The following is an 8,410-nucleotide window of genomic DNA, read 5'->3' as shown; positions in this document are numbered from 1 at the left end:
AGTACACGTTAGTCAAATATGTTGACTACTTTATACTTAAAAACATGTGACCCAAAACTTAAAATTTTTGAGGCAATTGATTGCCTCAATTACACTGAGTATCGGTAACTTAATATGCAAAATTCATAAACATCTGCCATTGAACAGTATCTTGCCTGCTCCCTTTTAGCACATTATGTTGAAATTAAATACATTTTTTTTTAAATTAATTAAGTTAAAAATAATTAACAAAAACATTTATAAATTAAAATAAGTAGACCAAAAATTGTTTAGTCAGGAAAACTGTCAGAGTAATGAAAAATAATGCCAAATAATAATAAATAATATCAAAATGTGCTTTTGGCTCTCTGGCTAATATTTGAATAAGGCAACAGGGCAGCAATTTGAGTGAATTACAATGCTATTTGTTTTACATTAACCAGTATCAAACAGTGAAATTTAGGTCATCTTGCGCAGCCCACAATGTTTTAGAAATAGTATTATGAAAAACATTAAAACATACAAAACATTAGTGTTGCTTTGCATTATGTTAAGGAGAACAAAGGCACGTTGTATAGTTTGGACCTATTGGCTGAACACCTGTAGAGTAATGCAATAACGTTTTGAGGCATTATTTAGATAAAAGGAGAGAACTTTGAACTAGCCTTTTATAATGCTTCACCCTGCATCCTTCTTTCAGATGAGTTCCTACATAACCAAGTCATTCTTGAGGGTCTGTAACCTGGGTGACAGTTTACCACTTTCTAGACCAAGTAAAATCTTTTGAGTAAATTCTAAAGTGTTGGTCAGGGCTTTGGGGTAGCTGAGGTGAAGTGCATAGATCAGTCCAAACATTACCAGGAAGGCTTCACCAAATCTGGGGAGACTGAACACGGCATCACTTTCAATGACGACAGAGATTTTCACAGGTTGGTAGTGAACTGGACTTGTCGTGTCATGGTCACTGATGACAGTGAAGAGGGCCACTTCAACACCATCAAGCTCCAACTCATCAGATTCGTCCTGAATTGATGAAAAAGAGATACTAATCACAATCTAACCCAAGAAATACAACAGACGACATATAATTTCTCATTTTACCAACTCCCATTGAGATCCAATACCTCTTTTACAAGGGAGACCTGAGTCTCACTGTAAGAGGTGAAAAACAGAAGATCCATGTTCTGCACACATAAATCAGCTAATTCACCAGAGAATCAAGTGGTGTGAGATAGACTGAAACTAAGCTAAAGGAAATACACAGGAAAATGTTTTACTAAACATCTTATCACTTTCAACAAAACACCAATTCAGTTCATTCGTAGTGAGGAGACAGAAAAGACCATACATGGAAACCGTATGGGTAGACTAAACAAAGGTAAGTCCAAACAGCGCATCAAAATACATGTTTGTACTTTGATGCACTGTTTATATAGACAGTAGTATCTGTTAGATACTTAAGGATACTCACAGTGCAGGTTCTGAAAAATCCAGAGACATCCTCACGCAGATAGACAGGAAGGGCGTGGAGAACGGTAGTGCGCTTGGTGTGGATATCATGGATTTCCTATTTCCAGATAAAAACAGAATTGTATATACTGGTGAGTTTACTGAACAACAACAACAACAGTCAAATCAGAACACATGTCCACAAATAACCTGTTCACATCTTTAATACAGTCAGACAAATAGCAAACACAAAGTGGAATAATAGCAAAATTCAAAAAGCTCATTTAAATCATTGAACCTGTCCAATGTTCCACTGGTTCAACCTATGAAATGTGTAACAATCTATTATTACCTGTTCATTGTGAATTCTTAGAATTTCAGCCAGGGCATCTGCTGTCTTCCGTCTGAATAAGGTCATCAGTCGAGGAAGATGGCGGTCAAGTAGAGCGTAGAATGTATTGGGCAGGTTCTGATTTGTAATCCGCTGAAACTCTGCATACAACTACAGCAGAAGGACAATACAGTTCAATTTGAAGCATCTCGCACATCTTTATAAAGCAGCAAAAAGCTGCCACATGAGTAAGAATTACAATTTTCATTTTAAAGAGAGCTGATCCATATTACCTCAGACCCCATTTTTAGAGCAGGCCAGAGGTCCAAGAGCTCCTTCACAATCCTAACCCTGCACATATAGTTTAAAATATAGCGTTTCTAACAAGAAAACGGCTTAAAAGCACTCTCACTGCAGATAGGTATCTCCGCTGTGTAACTGCAGGGACAACGGGCTTGTTTGGACCCAACTATTCTGAGTCATGAGAGGGGGTTTAAAAATTTAGAGAGATTAAAACACTTTGTTTCATGCTAGGTGACCGGGCGCTACCTCTAGAACAAGTAGTATCTAACTTTTTAAACAGCCTGCGACCCTCATTACAACAACTTAATGCTAGCTCTGCAAGTGCAAAGTTTCCTTCGGGGAGAGCAGCAAAGCACATAAAAAGCACGGACCCGACATTTCTGCTATTCTTTTCGACACGCACCCAAAATACAACTAAATATTCGTATTTTAACAATAAACTAATATCAACATTGAAAACTTACTGTAAGTCCAGTGATGCTAGTTGCTGCCGTTAGGTCCAACTTTCTCCAGTCGTCCATGTTGCCTCTTTGGTGCTGTTCCCGCCCATATACCTTTACTTCTTTATGTGTTTCGTATTAATGCTCATTAGCGCCGCCTCCCGCGGCGGAGGGTAAATCAGAGATTAACTCGGAATAAAAATTTATTCCTGCAGCTGCTCAACACTTACGGAAAAAATTTAAAATATATATGTAGGATACATTGATCAAACAATGAATATTAAAATAAATACATTTTGTCTTTGTCTGGCCCATTGCTACGGGCCATTCGATCCCTATACAACCGTTGCAAGAGCTTGGTTCGCATTGCCGGCAATAAGTCGGACTCGTTCCCGGTGGGGGTTCCCGCCAGGGCTGCCCTTTGTCTCCGGTTCTGTTCATAATTTTTATGGACAGGATTTCTAGGCGCAGCCAAGTGGCGGAGGGCTTTCGCTTTGGTGGCCTCAGAATCTCATCTCTGATTTTTGCAGATGATGTGGTTCTGTTGGCTTCATCGGGTGAGGGCCTCCAGCTCGCACTGGAACGGTTCGCAGCCGAGTGTGAAGCAGCGGGAATGAGGATCAGCACCTCCAAATCTGAGGCCATGGTTCTCAGCCGGAAAAGGGTGGAGTGCCCACTCCGGGTCGGGGATGAGTTCCTGCCCCAAGTGGAGGAGTTCAAGTATCTCGGGGTCTTGTTCGCGAGTGATGGGAGAAGGGAGCCGGAGATCGACAGACGGATTGGGGCTGCAGCTGCAGTAATGCGGACGCTGCACCGGTCCGTCGTGGTGAAGAGGGAGCTGAGTGTAAAAGCGAAGCTCTCAATTTACCGGTCGATCTACGTCCCTACCCTCACCTATGGCCACGAGCTGTGGGTAGTGACCGAAAGAACGAGATCGCGGATACAAGCGGCAGAAATGAGCTTCCTCCGAAGGGTGGCTGGCCTCTCCCTTAGAGATAGGGTGAGAAGTTCGGCCATCCGGGAGGGGCTCAGAGTAGAGCAGCTGCTGCTCCACATCGAAAGGAGCCAGCTGAGGTGGTTCGGGCATCTGACAAGGATGCCCCCTGGGCGCCTCCTGGGTGAGGTGTTCCAGGCATGTCCCACCGGGAGGAGGCCCCGGGGCAGACCCAGGACACGCTGGAGAGATTATATCTCTCGGCTGGCCTGGGAACGCCTTGGTATTCCCCCGGATAAGCTGGAGGAGGTGGCTGGGGAGAGGGAGGTCTGGGCCTCTTTGCTTAGGCTGCTGCCCCCGCGACCCGGCCCCGGACAAAGCGGATGAGGATGGATGGATGGATGGATGGATACATTTTGTCTTCCACTAATGCATTTAAGACAATTTGATTTTACTTATTTGGTGAAACACTTTGAGATTTTATTGTATTTTAGCATGTGCTACATAAATTAAGTTTATTATTAAATCCTACCTACTTGAAACAACAAAAATAACAGGACTTTACCATTCTTATATGTCCTAACTTAACTGTCTTACGTTGTGCTTAAGTTATGATTTTAAGTGATGCTTACTTAATATAGAAATAGTTCAATTCAATCAAATATTATTAGTTTCATTTACTCAAAAAGAAGAACATGTTACACGAACTTGACATATTTAAGTTAACAGAACTTTTTAAAGACTTTGAGTATACACTATTTAATCTATTTAATTACTTTGAACATTCGGGTTTACAGTGTGGACCTGATACAAATATGACAAGTTCATGCAGTATAAACCAAATTATGACAGAAACCATAGCTTTCTTACAAGCAAATCATCGGAATTATTAACTTCAACTGTCTTCCTCGCAATGGCCTCCAATAATAGTGAACAATCATGGAAAGACAGCAAAAAAAAGTTCCCTGTTTGCCTGTCATCACTCAACACTCCCCCAGCCAACTCTCCTTCTGTTGCCTTTCTCTCCGGTCTCAATCGCCTGGCGGCAATGTGACTCCCTCTGCTGTACTCAAGTGTCACTGTGATGTGGCTCGTTGTAACCATGAAGAGATACCTGATAAAAGAAAGAGAGAGAGTTGAGGGGAGAGAAAAAAAAGCATCATTGCTTGCCTCTCATGGTACAGCTGCTGGAACAGAGCGAGGCAAAGCTGGCGGTGGATACGGTCGCATTGTAATTACCTCTAATTGCCTCGTCTAAAAACAGACACATATCACACAGCCGCACATGGGCAGATAGATTCATACTCCACAGCATGTAATCATGCTGCAAACATCATAATAGGTTTTTGGTATGAAAATGCCATAATGATAGAGTCCTAACAAAATTTTTTTTACATCTCTTCCCCCCATATTCTCTTTCCCTGATGCCCCTCCACCCTGCATTCACCTTCATCACTAAGGTACATTGTAAAACGTGTCTGTACGCCGTGATTTCATATTGAGGTGGGTACAATGTGAAATAATTGTGTGGCTCCCGGTGTGTGTTTGCATGAAGGGGTGCGCAAACAAATCACCTCAGAGGAAGAGAAAGAAAAAAAATAATAGAAACGCACAAGAGACCCTCGTGTGTGTGTGTGCGTCTGCAATCATCTTTTTGCGCTCCCTCTTTCTCTCTTCTTATTCCTATTCCGATCACTTACACAAACACACTTAGACGAACGCGGCATGAAAGAAAAAATACACTGATGAGAACTCGAGTACACACTTGTAGGATGTAGGAGCGCATGTACACAGTCGAGCACACTCTGCCATTTTCTCTGGTAAATCAGCCCGGTTGGACGTGTTAATGCTATTCTGCCTTCAGCGCATTAGAACTTCCTCCAGGCTATGGACTGCACTGCTGTCTATACTGACTTTATTTACCATTAACGCTTCTGTTACTGATGCAGTAACACTGCATCCACTGGATTTTCCCTGGAGTGAGAAATCCATTATCCTACTAATAATTCGAGAACTTGCTCTGTGTCCATCTGACTGTTTGTTCTTCATCTATCTCTGCAACTGTGTATCCGATTTGTTTCAGACTTACTGGATATGTTGCTCAGCACTGGAGACAGGGCACTGCTGAGTCTGTGGGTTTTTTGAATGAGTAGGTCTCATGTTTTGACTAAACCAGAGACAATATAAAAGATTGAGCTAGCTTCTGAGTCTAAACCAGAATTCTTTTTAACAGGTTACCAGGGAGCAAAACGTGGGGTTTCAAAAAGACTTTGGATGCTTTATGGGGTTGACCTTGGTAAACACTTTCTGAATCTGAGGCCATGGTCCTCAGCAAGGAAAGGGTGGAGTGCCCACTCTGGGACCCAGTGCAGGATCTTAAGTATCTCATAGTCTTGTATATAGTAAGGGAGTGAGAGAATGACAGATGGATTGGGGCCAGCTGCAGTGATGCAGATGTTTCACCAGTGAAGAGAAGTGAATCTGATGATTTACTGGTCGATCTACGTCCCGACCTCCAACTTTGGTCTCGAGCTTTGGGTAGCCACTGAGAGAATGAGATTGTGGATACAAGTGGCAGGAATGAACTTTCTCCAAAGGCTCGCAGGCCTCTCCCTTAGAGATAAGGTGAAGAGTTCAATCATTAAAGAGGAGCTTTGAGTCTCCTCCACGTTTGAGCGTGTGACAAGGAGGCCTACTGGGCACCTCCTAGGTGAGATGTTCTGGGCATGTCCTACTGAAGCCCCGGGTTAAACACACTGGAAAGAATATCTGTTGGATGGCCTGGGAACTCCTCAGAGTGCACATGGATAAGCTGAAGGAGGTGGCTGGGGAGAGGGAGGTCTGGGCTTCTCTGCTTAGGCTGCTGTCCACATAGCCTAGCTGGTTAGAGGAAGAAACAGCTGGATGAACAGTGGATTGATGTTTCTGAGAGGACTATCGAGGTTGTGCTTCGTAAGTCTTTAGCCAATGAAGGCGCAGTTTCACAGTTAGGTTGTCACATATGATTTCAAAATTATAAAATATCGATAGCAGAAACACTCTTCATATTTTGAGAGTGACTGCTGCCTGCTCCATTCTGTGTATGTAGTGAGGCACATGTACATACACATGAATGTTTGTTAGGCTTTAGGTCTTTCACTGACATTCACTGAACTTAACGCATTCCCAGGCTTCGCACCCCAGAGTTTAGTCATCATACCTCTAACCCTAACTGCAATTCTGAATGGAACTCAAACCAAGTTGTAACTCTCAAACTGCTATTTAAAAAGGTGTGTGGAAAGATGAAAGCGAAATAGTTTTAACTAAAATGGTCCTTACAAAGATAACTGGACATGTTTTAATGTATTTATTGTTTGTGTGTTTTGGCTTTCCTGTTGCAAATGATTTTAATCATTCACTGTTTTTTTGAGAAAGCTGCATCAACAACATACATAATCACAAACAAATTCAGTGAGCATATCCTCGCTCTTTCTCAGAACACCAACTTAATAACTGCCTGCATGTGGTGCATTTATGGGTAATCTGGAAATTGTTGCCACAAAACAGGGGTTATATATTCCTTGAATGTATACATTCTTTAAAATAAAAGAAGCCCATACTGCGCATGTTATGCGTAAGTCCTTAAAGACTGAATATAGATGGAATCACATAAACAATCCTGACACACCCAAGCATAGACTGAGACTATAGAAAAGACAAGCGCCCACTTTGACACACATGTACTTCGCAAGTGGGATCAAACCAAGGAAATCAGACCAGAGTTTTGAAGTCATTTTAACCTAAGGCTGTTTCCCTGGCAACCTTGTTTGTGCGGTAGAAGATTCCTGCCAAGGATCGAGAAACTGGGCAGAGAATCACTCAGAGCTAAATCAATGGAATGTCTATGGCGGTGCATTAAAACAACAGAATTACGGGAAAACATTTCTGGTGAGTCAGTGTGTAAAATGAGTGCTATGAATCAGGGAACTAATTGGGATCTTGATGGCAGAGTGGAGAATGAATCATTTTCAAAATACCATTTTATTTTATGCTTTACATTGAAACCAAAAGAACATGAGCTCCTCTGCGGGTGGCAGAAGCTGATACACTCAAAACTGAAGTTGCTGTTGGGAATAAACAAGGATGTTTTAATGACTTCCTGATAGGCTGACATTATGAAGATGGGACTTTTTTTCCTCAGGAAACAGCATCGCAGTACATTCAAAGTTTCATAAATTTTAATTGATATTTCTTCAGTTTGTCTCGTTTCTGGTGAAAAGTGCGCTCATTACCGAGTTGCTTCTGTGCTGCTTTTCCCAGAGATCATATGTCAGTCAAACAGTGGGTGTAGGACCAAAGCTGGCAGCAGAGTGAAAATTTTAAATGCTAGATGGCAGCTCAGTGAGGCTGTTTTTCTTTTTTTACACTTTGTGTCGTAATACACTGTTTCAGAATTGTTTAAATACTGATTTGGATAAATGTTTCATTACCAAGAAGGCAGGCAAATATGATTAAAGCTAAAGAAAAACATGGTCTTTGGGTTAATTACTCATTAAAGCAAGTAGCAGGAGTCACTTTGTTACTATTTCACAGCAAAAGACTGGAATAAACACAATTATAAAGGCATGTATTCAGGTGCACAGCTGTTCTGTCAGGTCTGCGGCTCAACAAACAATGCACGACAAAACAGAGAAAAACGGAATAACTGAAAATGAATGGAAATAAACAACCTAGTTCAATTAATATATGCTGTCTGATAAAACAAAAGCACTACCAGATGCATAATGGATGTTATTCCACAGCTGGCAGGCTTTCTGCTGCAAAATGAATTCTGGCCTGAAATTTACCCTAATCCTATCGACTGGGGTACCCGCAGACCCCAGAGGTGCATGTTTTGTTGTATCTCACTCGTGACCATGTCAGTGGATTTGTTCCTAATGACCTCACACCACTGTTTCCCGTTTCTGTTTTAATAAGAGCACATATTGGGGTGCT

General features: G+C 41.8%; 1 long non-coding RNA gene across 2 annotated transcripts; it reads right to left on the bottom strand.

Annotated features, from left to right (window-relative positions):
• Nucleotides 1–235: 235 nt before the first annotated feature.
• On the bottom strand, nucleotides 236–2,581 carry LOC143414370 (uncharacterized). 2 transcript variants are annotated; one of them, XR_013094995.1, is made up of 3 exons: nucleotides 2,527–2,581; nucleotides 1,451–1,546; nucleotides 236–1,002 (listed from the first exon to the last, which is right to left on the bottom strand). It is a non-coding gene; the product is annotated as an uncharacterized LOC143414370 (long non-coding RNA). The 2 variants fall into 2 exon arrangements; XR_013094994.1 differs by lacking the exon at nucleotides 2,527–2,581 and adding an exon at nucleotides 1,781–1,841.
• Nucleotides 2,582–8,410: the final 5,829 nt, after the last annotated feature.

The sequence above is a fragment of the Maylandia zebra genome, linkage group LG20 (assembly GCF_041146795.1).
Source record: "Maylandia zebra isolate NMK-2024a linkage group LG20, Mzebra_GT3a, whole genome shotgun sequence".
In the NCBI taxonomy this organism is placed as follows: Eukaryota; Metazoa; Chordata; class Actinopteri; order Cichliformes; family Cichlidae; genus Maylandia; species Maylandia zebra.
Note: the sequence above shows the minus strand (reverse complement) of the source record. Positions and strands in the feature narration are given on the sequence as shown.